This window comes from Fukomys damarensis, unplaced genomic scaffold (genome assembly GCF_012274545.1).
Source record: "Fukomys damarensis isolate Sample0158 unplaced genomic scaffold, DMR_v1.0_HiC HiC_scaffold_12, whole genome shotgun sequence".
Classification (NCBI taxonomy): domain Eukaryota; kingdom Metazoa; phylum Chordata; class Mammalia; order Rodentia; family Bathyergidae; genus Fukomys; species Fukomys damarensis.
Genome location: NW_022900924.1, coordinates 2,542,327 through 2,565,435, shown reverse-complemented (window position 1 = coordinate 2,565,435; position 23,109 = coordinate 2,542,327). Strand labels below are relative to the sequence as shown.

At 39.1% G+C, this 23,109-nt stretch overlaps 1 protein-coding gene and 1 long non-coding RNA gene across 4 annotated transcripts in view; one reads left to right on the top strand and one right to left on the bottom strand.

Annotated features, from left to right (window-relative positions):
• The window catches only part of Ttc28 (tetratricopeptide repeat domain 28), a 558,472-nt gene that overhangs the window by 137,041 nt on the left and 398,322 nt on the right, over positions 1–23,109 (top strand). The window lies entirely within an intron of this gene.
• LOC104848028 overlaps positions 20,675–23,109 on the bottom strand; it is a 35,872-nt gene continuing 33,437 nt past the window's right edge. For 2 of the 3 annotated variants that reach the window (XR_776296.1, XR_776295.1), the window contains 2 exons: positions 21,707–21,940; positions 20,675–20,921 (listed from right to left, as the gene is read on the bottom strand). This is a non-coding gene — a long non-coding RNA (uncharacterized LOC104848028). Of the gene's footprint in view, positions 20,949–21,706; positions 21,941–23,109 lie in introns of all 3 variants that reach the window. The other variant, XR_776297.1, reaches the window with a different exon arrangement.

Here is a 23,109-nt window from a genome sequence, read left to right as displayed (position 1 = left end):
AACCCCCAAAAAAAAAAAAAAAAAAAAAAAAAAAAAAAAATTACAGTTCATAGTGTGGATTATTCTTCAATAGATGGAATAGGATTTATATTAGCAAAGTATATGACATCAATGTTTGGATAGAAGGTGCTAATTTTTCAGAAATAGAATAACATATCCCTTTCCATATTTATCTTCCTTAAGCGTTCTAAGTCAAAGTATTAATTAGCTTATTTTATCTTCTTAATAGATTACTTTGCAAGATCAGCAGCAGATTTTGGCATAGGCATATATATTAGATATGAGAATACTCATTCTGAGAAATAGGGAAAAATAAGAACAATGCAGTTTATGGTAAGAGACTGATAAAGAATGAAGGGTGAGTACTGCCCAGGCGTGGGCCCCCATAAAGTACAGAAGATGTGGGTGCTGACCCACAAGTATGTGCAGAGTGCTAGTCTCTAAAACCATCTGGCTTAATGCATTTATATGAGCAAATTAGAGTGTAAATGCGGCCGTGCAGGATTAATCACACACCGTGCTGCTCTTTGCTAGTCTTGGTGCCGAGTCACATTTCACCTTCTCCCTACTTCGTGTGATTTCTCCGAGATTTATTACTTTTGTTTGCTATACCATTTCTCATATAGTATTAATACCGTGCAGTGTAGTTTTCTCCATGTCTGAACCTGCCACATGGCGGGAGGATCTCAGGGGAAAGAGGAACACGGAGTATCAAATCAGCATGTTTTATTTCCTTTCATTGCTCAAATGCCACGTACAATCCTTAGCAAATTTACTGCTGCCTCAGTGTTGAGAATCTCAGCATTCTCAATATAACCTGATATTTTCTGGAATTTTTCTACTTGATAGTCTTCATGCTGAGAATCGGGAGACTTTTTGTGAGAAAATGTAAGCTGACTTGCCTGAGGTCGTAAGTTGGGTCCTGGTGCTCAAAAACAATATTATATCAAATACTGTGGCAGAAAATGCTAGCTCTTTCCGAATATTTGCTTCCCATTTACCTTAGGAATAAACTGTATATTTATCGGCTGGAACTTTGGCCATCAGAATAAAGACTTATTTCCCAACCTTTTAGCTAGGGTTCAGTTATAACTAGAGTCTGGCCAGTGTGATATAAGCGGAAATGTCCAGAACAACTCCTAGAACATATCATTATAGGGAGGGATGTACTTTTCTTCCTTTCTCTTTCCTCCTGGCTGGAATGTGATATGATGGCTGGAGCCTAAGCAGATCGCTTGGACTGTAGTTGAAGGCTCTGTGTCCATGATGGGGCGGGGCAGGATGGCAAATGAGTCTTTTATGATTGGTGAGATGTCAGCCTGGACTTTGTATCAGAGAAAATGAAACTTCTCTCTTAGTTGAGCCACTATTGTTTCTTTTTATCTAGTACCAGCTGCTAAATCTAACCTTGGCCAATGTAATCAGATAAACCTATTTTTGTGTCTAATTGACAGTTTCTAGAAGGAAAAAAAAATATGTAATTTATCTTCCAGTTCTCTTTTCCTTGTCTAGAAAATGTATTGTATTCTTTCAGTTTTCCTACATGCAGCGTTTACCCTGATTGTGTTTCAAGAAAACAGGTGAAGAAAATAGTTTTCTCTTCAGTGAGAAAAAGCAGAGTTTGCAAATGTCAGTCCCCAGAAAAATATGAATCTATGTTTTACAGTTCTTTTGGTTATATCTAATCATCAGCCATAGAGGTACTGAAATGCAGTCTGAAAGCAAAGTTTGGGGAAAGTCTGTAAAATGGAAAGCATCTGGCATGAAGTCTGTAAAAGACTATAACATCCTGTCATTTTTGTGCCTTAAAGTCTAGCTTAACGTACATACTTTCAAGTGGTATTGTTTCCTTCTGTTCTGGAAGAGGACGTGAGACAGAGAAGAATGCTACAGTTCAGGCAAAAGGATGTAAAAATTCTGGGAAGGTTAACACAAGGTATTGAAAAGGAAGTGCTAATGGGGAGGGTCTATACCTAGTGACCGGAGAGAATGGAAACCCTGTACTGGGAAGGAAAATGAATATTTCATTGTAAATCGTGTTCTAAGGAAGATTCGGTCTTAAGATTTTTTTCCCTTCTGAAGCGAAGATAGAATCTTATCACTAATTTAGTTTTTTTTCATAAATGCCTTTTATAAAGTAAATTAAAAAGTAAGCATCAAGAGATAAAAGAAAATATATGGATGTAATCAGGAAAACAAAGGTGCCAGTGTGATGATTAGCGTGTGGCTTCATTACCAAACTCATGGGTGTAGGAATATGACATGGTTTTAGTTCCCTACAGTCTTTCCTTCAGCCATACTTTGTTAGATCTTTCTTTCTAGATAAGTTCCAGATTCCATAACTTTCTGTGTACTTCTAGGTATTAAAATGTTCATTTTGAGCTGGATGTGGACCTAGTTCTAACGGTGGATCACTCCATTTGGTTGCATGACTATTTTGCAATATTTTGACTATGAAGGGGGCTTCTGTGAGATGTGGGTGTCTGAGGGCACCTGAGGACACAGCCCCATCATTTAACACAGGCACACACTAGGGGCTTCGTTATATAATAGTGAATCAGCACAGACAACCACACACATACAGTACATGGCCTGCAAGGTCACGCAGAATGTTTGGTCTTAGTCTGTCTTAGTAAACTGATGACTATAAGTGCTTGGTTGGAAAATAAAGCTGGGTTCCTGCTTTGTAATTTCTGCTCCCCACATATTTTTTTTCTTTGGGAACCTCACCTGACTGGGCCTCCCTTCAGCCCACCAGACCAGAAATTAGTCAAATACGTAGTCACATTGATGTTTCTTCATCACCTGAATCAAGGAATGGAGGCATTTCCTGTGTCTATATGAGTCAGCTCTTGCTCCATTTCATGCCACAGGAAATTTGGATTACATGGCCAACATCAAAGTCATTATCATCTCCCTTATCCATGCAAAAGTCATCTGATGATTCACTTTTAACTTCCTCTAAAACTTGCGAATCTGGGTTTTCGTGTGCCATTGTGGTCAATTGAGCTACTTAGTTTGTAGAAGTTTCAGTCCATAATCACCTGGCTCGAAGGCAGGGATGACAAACAGGCATTATAGAGGAGAAATAGCATGGTGCCCACAGGGTAGCAAAAGCAGCAAGGGAAACAGTTCACGGCAGCAGAAGACAGCAAAAAGCAACAAGGGCCTTCAGTTTGTTTTCATTTGCATCTCTCGAATGATCAGTGATGTTGAACTTTTTAAAAATGTGTTTAATTGTTATTTCTACTTCTTTGTCTGAGAAATGTCTGTTCATTTCAGATGCCTATTTTTGGATTGCATCTTAAATTTGGGAGGTCTGATTTTTGTAAGTTCCCCCCCCCTTTAAGTTTATTGGTACATTTAAAGCAAACAATACAGTTATACTTATCATCGGGATCTTGAACCTTTACATGATAGGTCTTGGTTCTTATTTTTTCCCCATATCCCTGCCTTCCCTTCACCCTTCTATAAGTTCTGTATATATTCTAGATAGTAAACCTTTGTTTGAGGAACAGCTGGTGAAATTTTTTTTCCCACATTTTGGGTTGTCTCCACTCTGTTGGTGGTTTCTTTTGCTGTGCAGATGCTTTTTAATAAGAAGAGATCCCTCTTGTTGATTCTTTGTGCTAGTTTATGAAAACTGAGCTTTTGTTCATGAAATCTTTTCCTACGCCAATGTTTTCAAGAGTTTTACCTAGCTTCTCTTTGAGCCAGTTTAGTGTTTCTGTTTTAATATTTAGATCTTCGATCCATTTAGATTTTAATTTAGTGCATGCTAGAGATTTAGGTCTAGTTTTAATCTTTGGCAAGTTGAAACCTGGTTTTTCCAGCACCATTTATTAAAGAGGCTACCTTTCCTCCAGTGAAGGTATTTGTCTCCTTTGTTGAAGATGAGGTGGCCAAGTGTGTCTGGAGTTGTTTCTGCAGCTTCTAATCAGTTCCATTCATCCTTGGGGCTGTTTCTTTGCCAGTACCATGCTGTTTTTTATCACAGTACCTTTATAGTGTAGTTTCAAGTTGGTGATTGTGATACCCCCTACCTTGTCTTTTTGCCTAAAATTGCTTTTGCTATTCTAGGTCTCTTCTTATTCCAAATGAATTTTTGGATTGTTTTCTCAAGTCCATGAAGTGTGCTGCTGGAATTTCAATTGGGATTGCATTGAATCTATATAGAAGTTTTGGGAGTATGGCCATTTTCACTATATTGGTTCTTCCTACACAAGAATGAGGAATGTCTTTCCATTTTATGATTTCCTCTTTCATTCCTCTTTTCAGAGTGCTATAGTTTTCAGAGTAGAGGTCTTTCACCAAGGCCTGTCATGTAGAGGTACAAAATAGCAATGATGAATGTAACTGTACTGTGTACTTAAAAAGTACCAATAAACTCAATTTAAAAAATACAGAGTAGAGGTCTTCAATTTCTTTTTTTTTTCTTCATTGAGTTTATTAGTACATTTTATGTATACAGTACAGTTACATTCATTATTGGGATCTTGTACCTTTACATGACAGGTCTTGGTTCTCTTTTTTTCCCCTTGTCCCTGTTTGATTTCTTTGTTAGGTTGATTCCTATGTATTTCATTTTTTGGATGCTATTGTGAAAGGAATTGTTTGCCCCATTTCTCTCTCAGTGAGTCTTATTTTTGGGTAGACTAGCAGAAAAGCTATTGATTTTGTTTGTTAACCTTGTATACAGCTACTTTACTAAATTTGGTTATTAAGTCTAGAAGACTTTTGGTGGAGTCCTTGGAGTCTTCTATATAGAGTATCATGTCCTCTGCAAATAATGACAGTTTGACTTCTTCATTTCCTATCTTTGTTCCTTTTCTTTTTCTTGTCTAGTTGCTGTGGCTAGTGTTTCCCAAACTATATTGAACAGGAGTGGTGATAGTGGATATCATTGCCTTGTTCCTGATTTTACTGTGAAGGATTTCAGTTTTTGACTGTTTAGTATGATATTGGCTGTTGGTTTTTCATAGATGGCTTTTATCAGATTGAGGTAGAGACTATTCCAGTTTTCTGCAGGTTTTTTTTTTTTTTATCATGAATGCATGTTGGATTTTGTTGAATGCTTTTTTTGCATCTATTGAGATGACCATATGGTTTTTATCATTGGCTCTATTAGTATAGTGTATTACATTTATTGATTTGCATATGTTGAACCATCCCTGCATCCCTGGGATGAATCCCACTTGGTCAGGCTGTATGATCTTCTTGATGATCTTCTGCATTCTATTTGCCAATATCTTATTAAGGATTTTTGCGTCTATGTTCATTAGTGACATTGGCCTATAGTTCTCTTTTTTGGCTGGGTCTTTCACTGCTTTGGAGATCAAGGTGATGCTTTCTCCCAGGAATAAACTTGGGAGTATTGCTTCCCTTTCAATTTCATTGAACAGTTTAAACAATAGTGGCAGTAGTTCCTCTCTAAATGTCTTATAGAATTCAGCAGTGAATCCATCAGTGCCTGGGCTTTTCTTAGTTGGTAAGCTTTTAATTACAGTTTCAATTTCATTGACTGATATTGAGATGTTTAGAATTTCTAGGTCATCTTTGTTCAATTTAGGTAATTCATATGAATCTAGGAATCTGTCCATTTTTTCTGTATTTTCCGTCTTATTAGCATAAAGGTTGTCAAAGCAGGTATTGATGATACTCTGGATCTCTGCTGGGTCCATTATAATTTTACCCTTTTCATTCTGAATTATTTGGATTTGGGTTTTTTCTTTCCTTTGTTTTGATAAGGTTGGCTAAGAGTTTTTCAATTTTGTTTATTCTTTTAAGGAGCCAACTCTTTGCTTCATCTATTTTTTGTATTGTTCTCTTAGTCTCCATTGCATTGATTTATGCTCTATCTTTATAATTTACTCCCTTGTATGAGCTTTGGGTTTGTCCTCCTCTTCTTGTTGTAGAAGCTTGAGGTTCAGCCTCAGGTTAATTGCACTCTCTCTATTTTCCTATTAAGTGTTTTCACTGCTATGAATTTCCCTCGTAAGACTGCTTTTATTGGGTCCCATAGATTCCAATATGTTGTCTTGTCGTCATTTAATTGTAGGAACTGCCTGATTTCTTCTTTAATATCCTCTATGACCCATTGGTTATTCAGAAGTGTGTTGCTCAATCTCCATGTGTTTATGAAATTCTTGTGGCTTCTATTGCTATTGATCTCCAATTCATCGCACTATGGTCTGGTAATATACAGGGGATCACTTCAGTTCCTTTGCACTTACTTAAACATGTTCTGTGAGCTAGCATGTGGTCTATTTTGGAGAACTACCTGTGTGCAGCTGAAAAGAATGTCTGTTCTGATTTTGTGCGGTGGAACACTCTGTAAACATCTGTTAAGTTCATTTATTCAAGCGTTTAATTGAGTTCTAGCAGTTCGTTGTTTATTCTCTGTCTAGTTGATCTATTAGTGACAGTGAGGTATTGACATCCCGCATCAGTATTGTATTAGTGCTTATTTGAGTTTTCATATCCATTAGTATTTGTTTTATATAGCGGGGTGCACTAGTGTTTGGTGCATGTATATTTATGATTGGCACTTCTTCCTCTTGGATTTTTGCATTTACAAGGATGTCCTTCTTAGTCCTTCAGTGTTGTTGCTTTGAAGTCCATTTGATCTGCAAATAGGGTAACTACTCCTGATTTTTTTTGTTTTTGGTTCCTGTTGCATACAATATTATTTTCCACCCTTTAATTTTCAGTCTGTGAGTTTCTTTTTGAATTAAGTGTGTTTCTTGTATGCAGCACATTGTTGGATCTTGCTTCTTGACTCATTCTGCCAGTCTCTTTCTTTTGATTGGTGAGCTGAGACCATTTACATCAGTGGTTATAACTGATATGTATTGACTTATCCTTATCATGACTTTTTCTTTTTTGTTGGATCCTCCCTCTTTGCATTTAATTTCTTGGCATGCCTAATGGATTCATTCTTCTGGGCTTCCTGGGGTTTTGATGATCATTTTATATTCCTAGGATAGTGTTTAAAGCTTTTGGAGTGCTGGTTTGGTATTCATGAAATTCCTCAGGTGCTCTTTGTTATGCAAGTATCTTATTTTTCCATCAAATTTTTTGAGACAGGGTCTCACTATGTAATTGAGACTGCCCTGGAACTCACTATGTAGCCCAGGCTGGTCTTGAACTCACAACGATCCTCCTGCCTCAGCCTCCCGAGTGCTGGGATTAGCGGCGTGAGCCACCACACCTGGATTTTTTCCATCAATTTTGAAAGACAGTTTTGCAGGGTACATCAGTCTGGGCTGGAGGTTGTTTTCTTTTAGGGCTTGCAATATGTCACTCCAATCTCTTCTTGCCTTGAGGGTTTGTTTGGAGAAGTCTGCTGTGATTATGATAGGCTTTCCTTTTTATGTGATTTATTTCTTTCCTCGAACTGCTTGTAGAATTTTGTTCTTCAGTTGGGCTTCTAGAATTTTTTTATTTAATTAATTTTATTGGTACATTTATTGTGTATACTATAATGACATTTGTTTTTGGAAATTTGTACCTTTACATAACCAACCGTGGTTCTTATTTTTCCCCATTCCCCTGCCCTCCTTTCAACCCCTCTCTATCTACAAAGACTTTGTTTCCATTATTTTTTATTTTCTCATATTAATTCCATTCCCTTCTTTCATTTCCCCTACCCCACCCATTTCCCCTTCTTTTTTTGTCCCTTTTCTTCCTATTTCACATTATCTGTTATACCTTTTAGTCCTTATTTACACTTTCACTTTCTCACACTAGAGATACTACTCTGTATTTACATGTGTGTCCTATTTTTATATCACTTGGTTTCTGGAATCTTAACTATTATAACCCTAGGTGTAATTTTTTTAAAAACCACAGCTAGTTGGATTCCTGTATGTCTCATTTATCTGTATGTCAAGTTCTTTTCCCCTGTGTGGGAAGTTTTCTGCCATTACTTCTGTGAATTGTTTTTTTTTTTTTTTTTTTTAATGTCGTTTGCACTCTCTCCTATTTCTTCATTGACTCCAGTCTTAAGTTATTCTTCTTTACATCATTTAGCACCTGCTGGAATAATTTCACATGGTCCCTTAATATTTTTAAGAATTTTATCTTTTCCTGGTAACTAATTGCAATCCTGTCTTCTATATCTGAAATTCTCTCCTCACACTAGCTTATTCCGTTGGGTTAACTTACAGTGGAGTTTTCAGTGTCCTGGAAATCTGTTTGCATCTGTTTTATGGATTCCATTTGTTTCCTGTGCTGAGATTCCATGATCTTCCTCAGCTCCTCTATTTTTTTTTTCCTGTGTCTGCTCTAGATTTATTAATCATGTCTTGCACTCTAGGCACAATCTGTTGTTATCTGGGAAATAATTTCTGATTTAATTTTTTCAGATCCTTTTCATAACCAGTTCAGGAATTCCAAGTGGTTGAATATCAGATTGTTCCATCTCATTGCCTTTTGGGGTTGCCTTAGGTGATCTGGAAGTCTGTTTTTGAGATTGTTTATGTATCTTTTCAACAGATGCAGCCTGCTGCACCTTTTTTGAGGCAACTTTTTGCTCAACCAAGTGGTCTTCAATTCTTAGCAAGCCATGGAACAGTCTTTCTCTGCCCTCACTACTGCACCAATTCCTGGGTGTAGAGTAGTGTCCTTATTGATCTTTGCACTGTTTTGTTTTCTGGGAGGGGTTCTGTCTGGGGCCAATGGTTTTGGGGCAGGCCTCTCTCATTTTCTTGTGTGCCTGTGCAGCTCTTTTCCCTGCAGATCTTTGTCTGGGGCTTGTTGGCCCACACAGCTGTGGTCGGGGCAGGGTCCTGGCTGGACATGCCTGTAGCTGTGCCACTGTGGCCCGTACTGCCTTCTCACTGGGATCGGCACACACTTACCAATGGTATTGAGGCAGGCCTCTGGCTGTTGCTTGTTGGGAGCTTTGTATTTTAATTTTTTATGGATTGGAGACATCTGGGCACATTTCTTTTTTCACAATAGCTTTATTAACATTGAATTAATATAAAGTTTAGGCTTGTAATTGTATAATTTAGTAGTTTTGTTTGTGTGCTTGCTTGTTTTATCGGAAAGTTATACAATCATTCTCACTGTACATCTTCCTTTTCCCTAGAAAAAACCCCTTGCCCACTAACATTTACTCCTCATTTTCTCCACTCCCCAGATACTGGTTGTATACATCTACTTTCTCTTTGCATAGACTTGCTTATTTTGGGCATTTCACATAAATGGAATCATGTAATATATAGCCACATTCCTTTTTAGCAGCATAATATGTGAATTCAAGTCTATAACCACTAGCGTTCTGACCCAAGAAAATTTGAGCAAAACTTTGGTTTTATTGCTAGACCAAATTCCACATTCCAGAAAATAGAGGACAGGTATGATGAACTCATCAGCCAGATGGAAAAAACATTTCAAGGAACTGCTAGAATTATTAGTGTTATAGACATTAGTGTAGGAGGACTACTTTGGGGGAATGCAAATAAGATAATGTTTTAAAGGTCTGGGCCAATGGTAGAGGGCATACCTAGCATGTGTGAGGATCTGCGTTCAACTGCCAACAAGAAAAGAAAAAGAGAATAATTAAAATAATATTTGTATGTTTCATTCAGTTAAATCATTAAACCTATTTTGATGTGTTTTTGATAGTTCAGTTTTGCCATTAATAGTATATAGCTAATCTGGAAAGCAATCTCTGACATTATGTTCATCTCCCAAAAGACTGCCAATAATTATGATAAGTGATATAGGTGATAAAGAATATTTTTGTGGGAGTCGAATCTTCTGAATTACTTCCCAAGCAAGTCAGTTAGTAGTTGTCTTTTATGAACTCTCAGAATTTAAATGGAAATTCTTCACGAACTAAATTGCTGTTCCTTAATCTGGTAATCAGTGTCTACTCTGTGACCCATTCATATACTTTTGAAATACGAAGAAAAAGCCCTCTTTTGTTTTTGTATGGGTGGCCAGATAGACAGCACTCTAAAAATTAGCATATGAATGTTTTGACTATCTCACTTACTACAGGCTGTCAATTTGGCAGCTCTGAGCCTGTTATTTCTGTGTCTTCTCTTTTTTCAATTTCATGTTTTGACAAATAAGATTGTACTTTTGACAAGTGATTTGTATTTCATCTAAGAATTTCAAAGTGTTTTTAATTTATTTATTAAATGATCTAAAGATTATTTTATCTACTCATCTTTGGGTAGCACGAGATTCTCTCTAATATAAAGGAACATAGAAAGTGATAGTATTATAGTTCTTGCAGAGAAAACATTATTGGGCAATAATTATTTTAAAAAATAATTACTGATTTTTTTTTCCAGAAATTTATATCTGTTTCAATTTAACCACTTCCAGCTTAGGCCTGGGTTGAGTACTGATTTATAGGTAAAGACCCCTTTTTTTTTTTCATCACTTGACAGAATATATCTTTCAGGACTTAAGGTATTTTAAGTATCTCTTGATAGGTTGTTAAATGCCACATTGACAATCTTATTAAGAAGGTAAAGTCTCTGTATTTAATTTTATTATATAACTGACATTATATAAATTCATTTGTTCAACAGATATTTGGTATGTCATTATTAGGCTGGGACCCCTTCTAAGGATTGGACTTGCAGTGATGACAGATACCATTCCATGGGGCTTGCAGTTTGTTGGGAGACACACAAGTTAAATGAGTAAATAATGCAATTTCAAATCTCTCTGTCTCTCTCTTCCTTTCTTTCCTTCTTCTTCTCTCTTCCTTCCTCCCTCCCTGTCTCCCTTTGTTCGCCCCCTTTCTCCGTCCCATATGCTCTCTTCCTCTTTTTTCCTTCCTTCCTCTGTCCCACCCTTCCTTCTTCCTTCCTTCCTCCCTTCTTCCCTCTCTCTCTCTCTCTCTCTCTCTCTGTTTCCTCCCTTCCTCTGTCTCTCTCTTTTCTTTCCTTTCACTGTGTTGCCCAGGCTGGCCCCACGCTCCTGGGCTCAGGAGGTCTTCCCACCTTACCCTCCAGTGTACTACAACTGCAGGAGTGTACCAGTGTATACCGTGCCCGGTTTTGTAAATTCAAATTGTAACAAGTGGTTTGAAGAAGACAAAGCAAAGTAATAGGATGTATAGTGATTAGGGAAGGGAGTGAATTTTGATCAGCAAAAGCCTCTTGGATGACTTTCTGTTTGAAAAAATAATTGAATATAGAGAAGGAAACACTTGTTATGGAGGTAGAGCTTTCCAGGCAGACATAACTATAATCAGAAAGGTCAGGAAGGAAGGAAAAGGAGGCATTTCTGGCTGCAGCATAGTGAAGGGCAAGTGTAGGAGGAAATAAGGGCAAAAAGTAGGGGCTAGATCATATGGAACTTTTTAGGCCATGGGAAAGGCACTGGATTTTATTCTTTGTGCCAAGGAAATCCTTAAGTATGTCTTCAATAAGGAATATGCATGATCTGATTTACATTATAGAGAGATCATTTCTGACTACACAGAGAGATAACAGGAGGCAGAGCCAACACTGTAGCAGTAGTCCGGATGATACTGATAGCATCTTTGGCTAAAGAAGAAAGGATAGAGGTGAAGATGAGAAATAGTAGTATCTGATTAAATGTTTTTTGGGTATTGGAGGTTGAACTCAGGACCTTGCACTTGCAAGGCAGGCAGCAGCACCTCTGAGCTAAATCCTCCCCAGCTCTTTGATTAGATTTTATAGGGAAGAGGTGAGGACTTGCTGATGAGTTGGATGTTGAGGGCTAGGAAAGGAGAAGAATCAAAGGTGACTTTAAAGTTTTTTGGCTGAGCTGCTGGCCAAACAAAGGTGACATTGACTGAGATAGAACAAAACTGAAGATGGACAAGATTCTTTGGCTATGTAAGTCAGAGATGCTTGTTAGAGATCTTAGTGAAGAGGTTGAGCAGGAAGTTACTTTTTCAAGTCTAGGGCTCAGCAGAGAGGTATGAGAGACATTAATATGGGAATCATCAGTTAGGAATCAATAGTTATACACTTGAGACTGGCAGAGATCTCTGATAAAAAAGAGGGCAGAAGCTGGTGCCTTCGAGCTTTCCAACATATATAATTATGGGTAAGTTCATGCAACAAAACTTAAGTGTCCTAAATAAAATCAAATGAGGCAGTCAGGCTTCTGAGTAGCAAGTAACAGAAAACAACTATGACTATTTTAATTAAAGGGAGACTTTACTGAAAAGAGGTTGGGTGGCTCATGCAGTCATTATGAAGGCTGGTGAATTAGCTTTAGAAAATATTCAGAAACCAAGGGGAGACTAAATTTTGAATCTTATTCATATTGATGCCATATCAGCTGTTGTCCTGAGATACTAGAGCTGGAACCACAACTAGGGCCAGAGCTGGATCTTCAGGTCCACTAGCTCGGAGGACTTAGAAACTGGATGTTGCTGTGGCAATTGCCAGAGTTTATTGTCTGTCACGATTCTTTTATCACTTATTTCACATTCAGTTTTTACCAGAAAAACTGGGACTAGGTGTTGTGTGCTCATCATGGCTGTCAGTAATTATCTAGGAAGCAGATAAGGGGGAAGCCCCCCAAAACAGAAAATATAAGTTCAAAAGTCAGCCATAAAAAGACTATGGTTATTCTTTTTTAGTTTTTTAAATCTTTTCGTGGTCCTGGGGACTGAACTCAAGGGTCACTCATGTTGGCAGGCACTCTAACACTGACCTATTATTCCCAGCCCTTTAAAAAAATAATATTTTGGGATAGGGTCTCACTAAGGCCAAAGCTGGCCTCAAATTCATGATCATTCTGTCTCCACCTCCCGAGTAGCTGGAGATTACCGCTACTCTCCGCTGTGCCTGAAAACTCTAGTTAGTCTTTTGTGTCATGAACATTTGTGTTATAGTTCTGTGAATGTAACCCATTTGATTGCCAGTAAAACTGGTTGTAGACATAAGTAGTAAGTCATTTAAGGGCTTTCAAAAGGACCCACTTTCTTTTCCTACAACCAACTTCGTGCCCTAGGATTGAAAAGAACTCTCTTGTACCACAGGCAGAGAAATATAGCCTCTTTTGGTTAAAAACAGAACGTAAATGAGCCCATAATTTAAGCATCTTTTAAAATTAAAATTCACATATTAAAAAAAACCCACACATAATCACTATTACTACACAGTCAAGGTATCTTTAGTAAGGCTAGTCAACCCAAAGCTGCATATTCTGGCTCAAATACCCAAGCAATGGAATCTACTCAAGGTAAGTTTTAATTACAGATGACACATGCTGAAATTTTTCCTTGACTGATAAATTGTATAACAGCAAAATTATTCATGCTCTGCAACTATGGTTACTCGGTGAAGACATGTAGCAAGATTGCAGCCCGAGATATCATACATAGTTCATTGGTCTGATTACATGGGAATATTCTTCATACAGTCATAGCATTCTTAGGATAGACTTGCCACTTTCTGAAGCAGTTCTGGAAGTCTTTTTCCATAAGTGTTTCTAGTCCACTGTTGTGGCTGCCTTGATGTCCTGAATCTATTGAAAACATTTACTTTTTATGGTTATTTTGACTTTGCAAAAGAACAAAGTCGCACAGTGCCAGATCTGCTGAATAAGGTGGAGGAAGACAGCCTGTCTTTTTGTTGGATGGCACCCAGCAGCAGCATTCATATTTTTGGTCACACCTCATAAAGCCACTCATGAAAGAGGACTTCCAGAATTGTTTCAGGAAATGGAAAGAACAGTGGGATGAGAGTATTCATTGTGAGGGGATATTCTGAGAAGGATCAATGGCAATGAGTCTTTTACTCTAATACATTTATAAAATTTAAATATTCACCATATATATATTTGTTTTGTTTTTGTTTTTTGAGTCTTGTTATGCAGTTCCGCCTGGCCTTAAATTCATTCCAGTAGCCCAGGATGGCCTTGAACTTGCAGTGATCCTTCTGCCTCATCCTCCCAAGTGCCGAGATTACAGGCATTTGCTACCACGCCCAGCTCACCATATATTTTGACCATACTTTTATACTTCTAGGCTGGTACCTATGTTTTTATAAGCATCATTGGAAAATGAATGCAGACATTTAAATTGAATAGTAGATTTTCTTATCTTCTTTCAAAGAGTGTTGAAATTTTGTTCTGGCAGATGGTTAAATTATCTTCCAATTAACACTTTCCTAGTGGCTTGAACTACCATTGGTACATGCATGACTGGCCCATTGGGCAGCTCGTGCCACTGGTGTTGATAGAAGTGGTATAGTCTTTCATCGGACGGTCACGCATGTACCACTGGTGGTTCAATCCAGCTGGCAGCAAGACATGTGAATTATGGCCCTGTTAGAAGTAAGTTAAGTTTGCTCCTTTCAAGACTGTTAAGCTTTGTAGGGTGAGGTGGGAGTGGATTTTGGGCTAGTTTACCCCTTCTACAAAGATAATTACCTTTTTGAGATCTCTGCTGAATGTTCTGTATTTTCAGTGATGCTCCTCCATTTTTGAAACTTGATTTATACTTGCAAATCCTATAGCCCAGATGAGCTCTGGCAGTTGTTCAGCTTATAGCTTCTCCTTGTCTCCTTTGTGATATTTCCTTCTACATTGGATAAATTAGTATTCACCTAACACCGAAGGGACCCTGTGATGATTTCTGGAGCCCTTACTTTTCTAGCCTCTTCTAATTCCTTACTCAGAGTGTTCCAGTTATTTTGTCTTCCTCAAACTCTGCAAGACCAAGCTGCCCCTCTTGCAACTTCTGTCCTGCCCCATGGTATGGAAAGTACTCCCAGGTAGAAACCCGGGATGATCATAGGGCTCATCTCATTTGTTCTGCTTCTCTCTGAGCTCCTAGTATTGCTCTAGCATCTGAGACACTTGGAAAGCAGTATTTTTCCTTTATTTTGTCCAGTCTGTTTTTTTGCGGGGGTACCCAGGATCGAACTGTGAGGCAGGCACAGTGCCATTGAGCTAAATCCCTGGCCCTTGTGTAGTCTTTTAGTTATGTCAGGATAGTAAACCTGGTCTCAGTTGCTGTGGTGAGTAAAAGCAGAAGCCTGCTTAGAAAAATGATTATATCAGTGAAACATATGAGCATTAATTTGTGCTAAGATATAACCAATACAAATCCATGGTATGATGAGGAGAAAAAACCAGTGTTATCACAGTAAAACAACAACAACAATAACAATATTAGACATAAGATGTTTCTATGTAGAAGATATATTACACTATGTGAATGTGCAGAGCTGTACATCTAATTCAAGCTTTCCAGCAACCATAATTAGGTAGGTCCTATTATTATTTCCATTTACAGTGTTAGAAATTGAGATACATAAAAATGAAATAACACAAGGTTACACAGCTAATAAACGGTGGCTCTAGGGTTGGAGTCAGACAGTAGTCAGTATTTGCCGAATAAAAATTACTGCTTTAACGAAACTGAGTAGGTTTCTCATCCTATTTGGGCAATGAGGTCAGTTGTATTTAAAAGCATAGCATTACTTAAGATTCCATTCAATTCTACTCTCTCCTCTCTGCTGTCTCTCCCTTTTTGCAGTCTCTTTCTTTCTCTGCTCCAGTTTCCACCAGATCTCTTTACAGCTTCATATGTATACGTATATATTTATCTAGATATTGATATCTATCTATCTGTCTATCATATTTGTCCACCCACCGAACCACCCATCTTTAGGCTGTGCCTCCACCTGTCTGCTCTACGTTTCATCAGTATCTCAGACTCTACAAGTCTCAAACTGACTTCAGTCAGCTACCTCTTGTTATGTGACCCATAATAGGATGTCTTTTCTTTTTAAAGGTGGTAAGCATGTTTGATTCTCCTTTAAATCTTTCCTTCACTTTCCCTTTCATGAAACAGGCTCTTAACAATCTGCTTTGCTTGTGAAATGTCTCTCAAGAACGTCCTCTTTCTATTTCTGCTGCCCTAAATCAAGGGTACATCATCCCTTATTGATTAATTGCAACAGGAACTTATTTGGCCTTCTTGTCCTTGTTGGTCACCAGTTCTTCCTATCTTTGCGGAATTATCAGTATAAAACTCAGATTTGCCAATGCTGTGATTAAAACCCTGTGCTTGTTTGTCATTGTCTGTTTTTTTTTTGTTTTTTTTTTTGTTTTTTTTTTTGTTTTTTTTTTTGTTTTTTTTTTTGTTTTTTTTTTTGTTTTTTTTTTTGTTTTTTTTTTTGTTTTTTTTTTTGTTTTTTTTTTTTTTTTTTTTTTTTTTTGGTACTGGGGATTGAACTCTGGCCCTTGCCCTTGCCCTTGCCCTTGCCCTTGCGAGGCAGGGAGTGGAACCACTGAGCCAAATCTCCGGCCCGTCATTGTCTTTTAAGTCAGGAATTAAGAGCAAAGCTTTGGAGTCTGACTGATTTGAATTTCTTCCCATATTCTGGCCATGATGTGTTGGGGATTTAGCCTTAGTTTTCTTTTCAATAAAATAGGCATAATAATAGTTCCTCCTGATAAAAGTGTTCTTTCAATGAAATAAAAAATATTTAAAAAATTTCAGTGCTTGGCACATAATCCACGAATGATAGCTATTATCATTGTTTTCTGTAGAACAGCACTCACAGCCTTTTGAACTAAACTCCATTGTAGCTTGGGTTGCATTATAGTTTTCAGGTCTGGTAATGACTTGTCACATTATCACACCTTTAGGTTTGGGCTCTCATTCTATTGATTCATTCTAGAACACTCCTGCCTGCAACCTCTCTCTGCTTGTTGGAAATATACTGTGCCACCTATCCTGTGAAACCTTTCTTAGTTTTCGCAGTCAGAATTGATTATTCTTTAGGGTTTCCTTCGTCTTAAAGAGAGATGATGCCATTAGTTATTCCATTCTTCTAGTGCTTAAGTGCCTAGGCTCTTAAGGGTCCAAAAATAGCAAGATCAATTGGTGTTAGCTGTTGTTGTTATTGTTATTTTCATTAGTTGTGTACGTGTATTCTCCAGATTGCTGTCTCTTCAAGGATGAAAATAAACTGATTTATTTTTGTCTGTCTCACAAATCCTGGGACAGTCTTTGGTACACAATGAACAGTCAGTAAATGAGTGTTGAGTTAAAGGGAAGGAAGAGGAGGACTTTAGCTGCCTGTTGTTGGAAGGAGGTGAGGTGGCTAAGGTTAGATGTGATCCTCTTTGGATGTGGGGAGCCATCTGCTATAATTTCCTGCCGCAGAATGAGAGCATGTCCCGCATCAGCAGGACTGTGTGGCAGAATTCTTACTGTAGCAACTTATTCTAGTTTCTTTTCTAGCAAAGCAAGGGCTTCGCATTCTTGAAGAATCCAATTGTGTGAAAAATCACTAACAAAGCAGAATTTTTTGGTATCAAATACACTTATACCTTTACCTCTTTATTTTCCCTACATCTTTTAGATTCTTGAAACTAATTTCGAGGTCTTTTGAAAGTTAATATATTTTCCAAATACTGTTTCACATCGAGTTTAATTTTCTACAACTAAAACACAATAAATGCAAATAAGTACAAAGCTAGCTTTTTCAGGTATATACCCTGTGGTCAATGTGAGGTATTTCACTCCTTAGGAGAGCTTGAAGAAATTCACAACAGTGAAAAAGGTGTGTTCTCACCATTCATTTCCTCTTTCTTGCCTTTGTTCAGATTTGAATAGACAAGTAGTTATTGAGAAAAATACTATTTTAATAGACTGTTTTATAGTATCAGCTTTTAGGGAAGTGATTTGCAAAGTGCTATGTTAAAAATGAGGAAGTTGTAAAAATGCCTTTTAGTAGTTGCAGATCTGGGAAAATACGTTCTTACTGTTCAGTGTTGGATCTTTGAAACAATAATGTTAAATAACACATTTTGAACTGTGCTAGCTTGGTAGCTCCATATAAATAATTCCTAATGGGCAAAGTATATTAGTGTGATAGTAAATCTGTAAAGATTTCAGGTATAAATATCAATGCGATTTGTATTAAGCAAAATAAATAAAGACACGAAATAGAAAAAAAAATGAGTGAAGACAGTGTTGGCGTTTAACAGCTTCTAGGTAATGGTCCTTTATCAAGTGGATGCCGCCAAATGGAAGCTGAAACACTCAGCAGACAGCAGGAGAGGTGCCACGTGATTACAAATGAGCGACCCAAAGGAATTAAAAAGTTGAAAATCAGTTTAAAGCTTTCCCTCACTTTGAAGTTTAGATTGATTATTTCTTTCTGGAAGCAGACGTATTTTCTTGTCTCCTTTCCTGAAACAGCCCCCTGTTTTCCGACCACCCCCTCTCCCACTTTCCCTGGGTTTGAATAACATTGTGTACGGCTAAATCCCAACAATATCTGAGCACGGAGGTTGTGCCCAGTTCACAGACCAAGAGTGGTGTGAAGAGGGATTCATTAATGCCTTAAAACTATCCCACAAATTCGGAACTATTAGGCCCCTCACTTTACACGTGGGAAAGCCAGGCCTTGAGTGGTTGTCAGCAGTCACAAATTCGGACTTGCTGGTGGAACTTTGTCCTACAGGTGTGTTTTGTTCGGCCTGTTAGGATACTTTAAGCTTTGGGGGCAAATAGCTAGAAATTTCCTGATGTCTAGCTTCTCATGAAAGTTTAGAGGCTCTGACAGTGTCTGACTGATACTCCTGCATGACACCAACTCACGGGAGCTGTGTGGCAGCTGTCCCTCTTACATGATTCATGCAGCTCCACGTTTGCAGTCTTCACAATTCCCTTTTGTTTTAGACCTGTTTCATTTACTCATGTTACCTGCCGTGCCCTTCTGACAATTGTTTTTATATAGCAAGTGAGAGTAGAAACTTTTCTTTTGATTCCTAAAGCAACTGTAGGTTTCTTCCCCCCTCATTCAGGCAGTGGTTTATAAGCAGAAAAGTCCTGGGCTGCAGCTGCAGTCCTTTCAATGCCATTGACTTGCAACGTGGCATTGAATACATAGCTTAACTTCTCTGAACTTTAGTCGTAATAAGGATTTTAATCATGTGCATAGTTTTTTAAAAAATTAAAAACATGGTGCTGTGCCTGCCTGGCAAGCGCAAGGTCCTGAGTTCGGTCCCTGCTACCAGGAAAAAGAGAGCTAAAAACAGCTCCATAAAATCATAGTTAATATTTTGTTTTATATATTTTATATTTTTATTATATTAATACTGTGTATTTTATATATTATATTGGTTGCTTAAAAATACTGCTTCACGCTGGGCATAGTGGTACATGCCTACAGTCCCAGCTACTCAAGAGGCTGAGGCAGGAGGATCATTTGAACCCAGGAGTTCAAGGACAGCCTGGACAACATGAGACCCGATCTAAACAAAACAAAGCAAACCCAAACCTAACTGAATGAACAGAAAAATGTTACTTCGTTCCCCTTTCCTGTTGTTAATCTCTTCAGTGCTTTGCATTCTGTAGATTAAAGTCCAAATTTCTTTGTCTTACATTTCTAGCCATTTGGTTCTGACGCAGCTTGCCAAGATAATGGTTCCTTTATATGGAAAGGAGCAGAATTTCACTCACTCACCCCTCTTACTAATGCTTTTATCTCATAATATCGAGTACCTCTTCTGTGTCAGGTACTGTTCTAGATGTGGAAGATCACAAAGTTGAACAAGATAAAGTTCTTCCCCTGTCGTTCTCATATATAAGCCTTATACTTTAATTTTTTTTCAGTAGTGAGGATTGAAACTTACATATGCCAGGCAAGTGCTCTGAGATATACCTCGTATTTATGCAGGTCAATATTTTACATTTTGAATATGTCTTACATGTGCCTGTCTCCTTTGCTCACACTGTTCTTTTTTTCTTTCTTTCATTGTCTTATTGGAGAAATATTTATTGGTTGCCTACTTTGTATGAGGCACTATTCACTGGGTGTTGGCGTTCTAACAAAACAAAATCCCTGTTCTCTTGGAACTTACGTTCTTGTGAGGTAAATAGATATTTTATGAAAAACAAGCAAAATGTGTCATAGGGTTATGAAGTAAAATGTAGCACTGCAAGGAATATAGAAAGAGCAGTATGAGGGTCATGGTGCTATTATTTTATACGGGATAGTGACAGACAGCTTCTAAGATACTTGAATGGAGTCCCAAAGGAACTGAGTGATGGAGCTGAGGGTATCTGAAGGAAGAGTGACTACACAGAGGGCACCACAAATGAATGCTCGGAAAGCATGAGGGACAAGGAGAAGGCCAGTACCAGGGGTAGTAAGGGAGCAAGAGACGGCTAAGAAGTAAGCCCAGGTGTCAGAATCCAGAGCCCAAAAGCCGTCACAGCCCTGGTAAGCACGTGGCTTTTGGGCCAGAATAAATTGCATCTCCTCTGACTTTTTACCTCAGGCTCCTTTGTTAAGTTATGATTTCTCTCTCTCTCTCCTGGAACACCTGCTGACCACATAATCCATTAGATACGTAAGTCGTTGAGTGCCTGGCTTTCTTCTTGTAGGACTTCTGTCCTAGCTTCTTAATAATCTGCACTAACTTCGGGACTCAGTCCTATGCCTACCCCACATGACGCTTTACACCTAGTTGGTCCTTAATATATGATTTGTTTCGTGAGGCTCTAGTTTCAGATGTCAGCAATAGGAATTTGAAACTAATGTTTGGGAAAGAAGTGAGAGGACTTGATGATAGATTAGCTATAAGGAATGATGTTAAGGTTTTAGTTTATAATCCTGGAAGAGTAATGGTATTATAGACAGAACAGGAAGAGTTAGGAAGAGAAGCTGATTTATTGGTGACAGCTGCCTGAAATTATGTACTTTTCCCAAGAGCCTCTTATTCATAGTTGTAGTGATTACCAAAGAGTCTGACGAATAATAGATGCTTAAGTAGTTGGTTCTTCATAGACTTAGGCTGGCACGTAGCTATGTTGCTCACCATCAAAAGGGCATAGTCTTTGGTGTAAGTTCCTTGTAGGTCTGAATTCCAGCCCCATCATGTTCTATATGTGTGGTCTTGGTTGAGCAAGTGATTCCTCTGAATCTCAGTAACCTCATCTGGAAAATGGAATATTACGGCCAATCCTGCGTGAATACCAAGGGCCAACTGTAATGGTTTTGGATGTTTTAATAATTTATGTTACAGTTAGTGATAATCTGCATATAGTCTCCCATAAAGACTGTTCTGACATTGCATAGAGGACTCTAGGAAGTTAAACATTGGGGGGCATTGGACTCAGTACCTCAGTTACTGTTATTGTGTATATCAGTTGATATTATATTAGCTTATACTATTACCGGCTATCAAAACAGCCTCATGGTAGAATAGGAGTTGTTGACATATTGGATTACAAGTAATAGAATTATCTTGTATTTGTAGATTAATCTTAACTAAGAATCATTTCGAAGAAGATAAATGACAATCCCCATAGCAATATTTTTATAGTAATAAATTTAGCACTCAATTTGGAGAAGCAAAGAATCTACATTTAATCTATGTTTAAGTACATTTGGGGGCAGAATTTTTTATTTTTGTTTTTTGAGACAGGGTCTCACTATGTAGTTGAGACTGACCTGCTCACTATGTAGCCCAGGCTGACCTCGAACTCACAGTGATCCTTCTGCCTCAGCCTCCCAAGTGCTGGGATTACAGGCGTGCGCCACCACGCCTGATTTAGGGATAGAATTCTTGATTGCAATATTTTATCTTGTTATATACCTCAAATCTTTCTTCAAATTAGAAATTAAGTTTTTGTAGCCTTTTGGGCAGTGACACCCCCCGCCCCGGCCCATAACTCTTTTACTTAGATTTGTAAGTATATCCTTTGGGCAGGTATACTGACCTTGTAGATCCTTCCGGCTGCGTTTCCTTAGGAGCCATTGGGTGCCTCTGAAACTGCATTCTTTACTTTTTGCGGTGAGCTGATGTCGTGGCACTAAGACCCAGAAGCGTTTGTTCATGTGGCTGGAGCTGGGCAGGCTGTGCTTGCTCCGGAGGGAAGGAAGTCATTAGTGCAGACTGAGCTGCGGAGTTGGGTTCTTGCAGGATTTCCTTCCAGCTTTTCCCTACTAAGGTTCTTGGGAATTAAAAAAACAAAAAATCTAAACACACAAACCAAGTTTTCCTATTTACAGTGTTCAGGGAAGGTAGGCGTTTTGGGAAGGACAGATTCTTTCCCCAAGTTATCCAAGAAGGAAGAGAAAAAACAGCGTAAAGAAGCTCTGATTACAGATCTTTGGAATTTTCTTTGCTAAATTTTACAAACGAGAAATACACCCAGAATTTTGGGAATTGCTCCAGGCTGCGCGTGAGGGTTTGATTGCTTGTCTAATCTTTTTTGAGAAGAGGAGAATTCGCCAAAAGGGGTTTGGATGGCAGCAGCCCGGTTGGGTTTCTGCGGCAGCTCGCGTTCTCAGTCTGTTTTCTGAGGGAGGGTCTCGGCCGCGGCTCGCGGACCCCCTGCCTAGGCTCCTTTCGCAGGCGCCGGCGGGGAAAATGCCCCGCGCTGGCAGGAGTACGCTGGTGGCTGCTGGGACTTCCTAGCCTGGTGGGAAGTGTGTTCGTGGTCTGGGGATACTTTTCATTGAACTGAAGGCGAGCGGACTGGACTCTCTTGGGCTTTTTCCCTTCCGCAGTGAATATGGGAAAGAACTAGGGGGTGGGAGGGAGGCAGCATGACTTGCAGTCGCGGCTGCCCTGCATCTGCCCCCAGCCCCCAGCCAACATCTTGATGTTCCACGTATCGGCTGTACAAATATGATGAAATGGCAGCCCCGGAAGAAGGTAAGTGTCCCGGAGCGGGGACGGGGCCCCGAAGCCCGACTCGGAAGGGTACCGAGGGCGGTTGTCCTCGGTCCCTCCACACCTTACGGAGTTCACGGGGCTGGCAGTCCTGGCCGCGTGGCCCCTTAGGGACCTGCGCGGGTCTCTTAGGGAAGAGTTACCGAGTCTGGTCTGGTCCACTGACCTCTTAAGTTTTTCCCGGGGTTTGTGTGGACCCTCAGGGGTGACAGCTCAGAAACACCCACTCGCTTCAGAAGCCCTGCGAGCCAGCGACATGATCAGCTTTGCTGTAGCCAGCCAGGAGCTACAGGGTCCCGGGACGCGGGGCCCCCGGTCCCTGGTGGAGCGGACCTCTGCCCCCGTCCGCCGTGGCCCCGCAGGTGGGTGTCGTAGCACCTACTTCCCCAAGGGGTTAATGGGCTCCGGCCGCTGGCAGCCGCTACCCCAGGGCCCCGCTGGGGG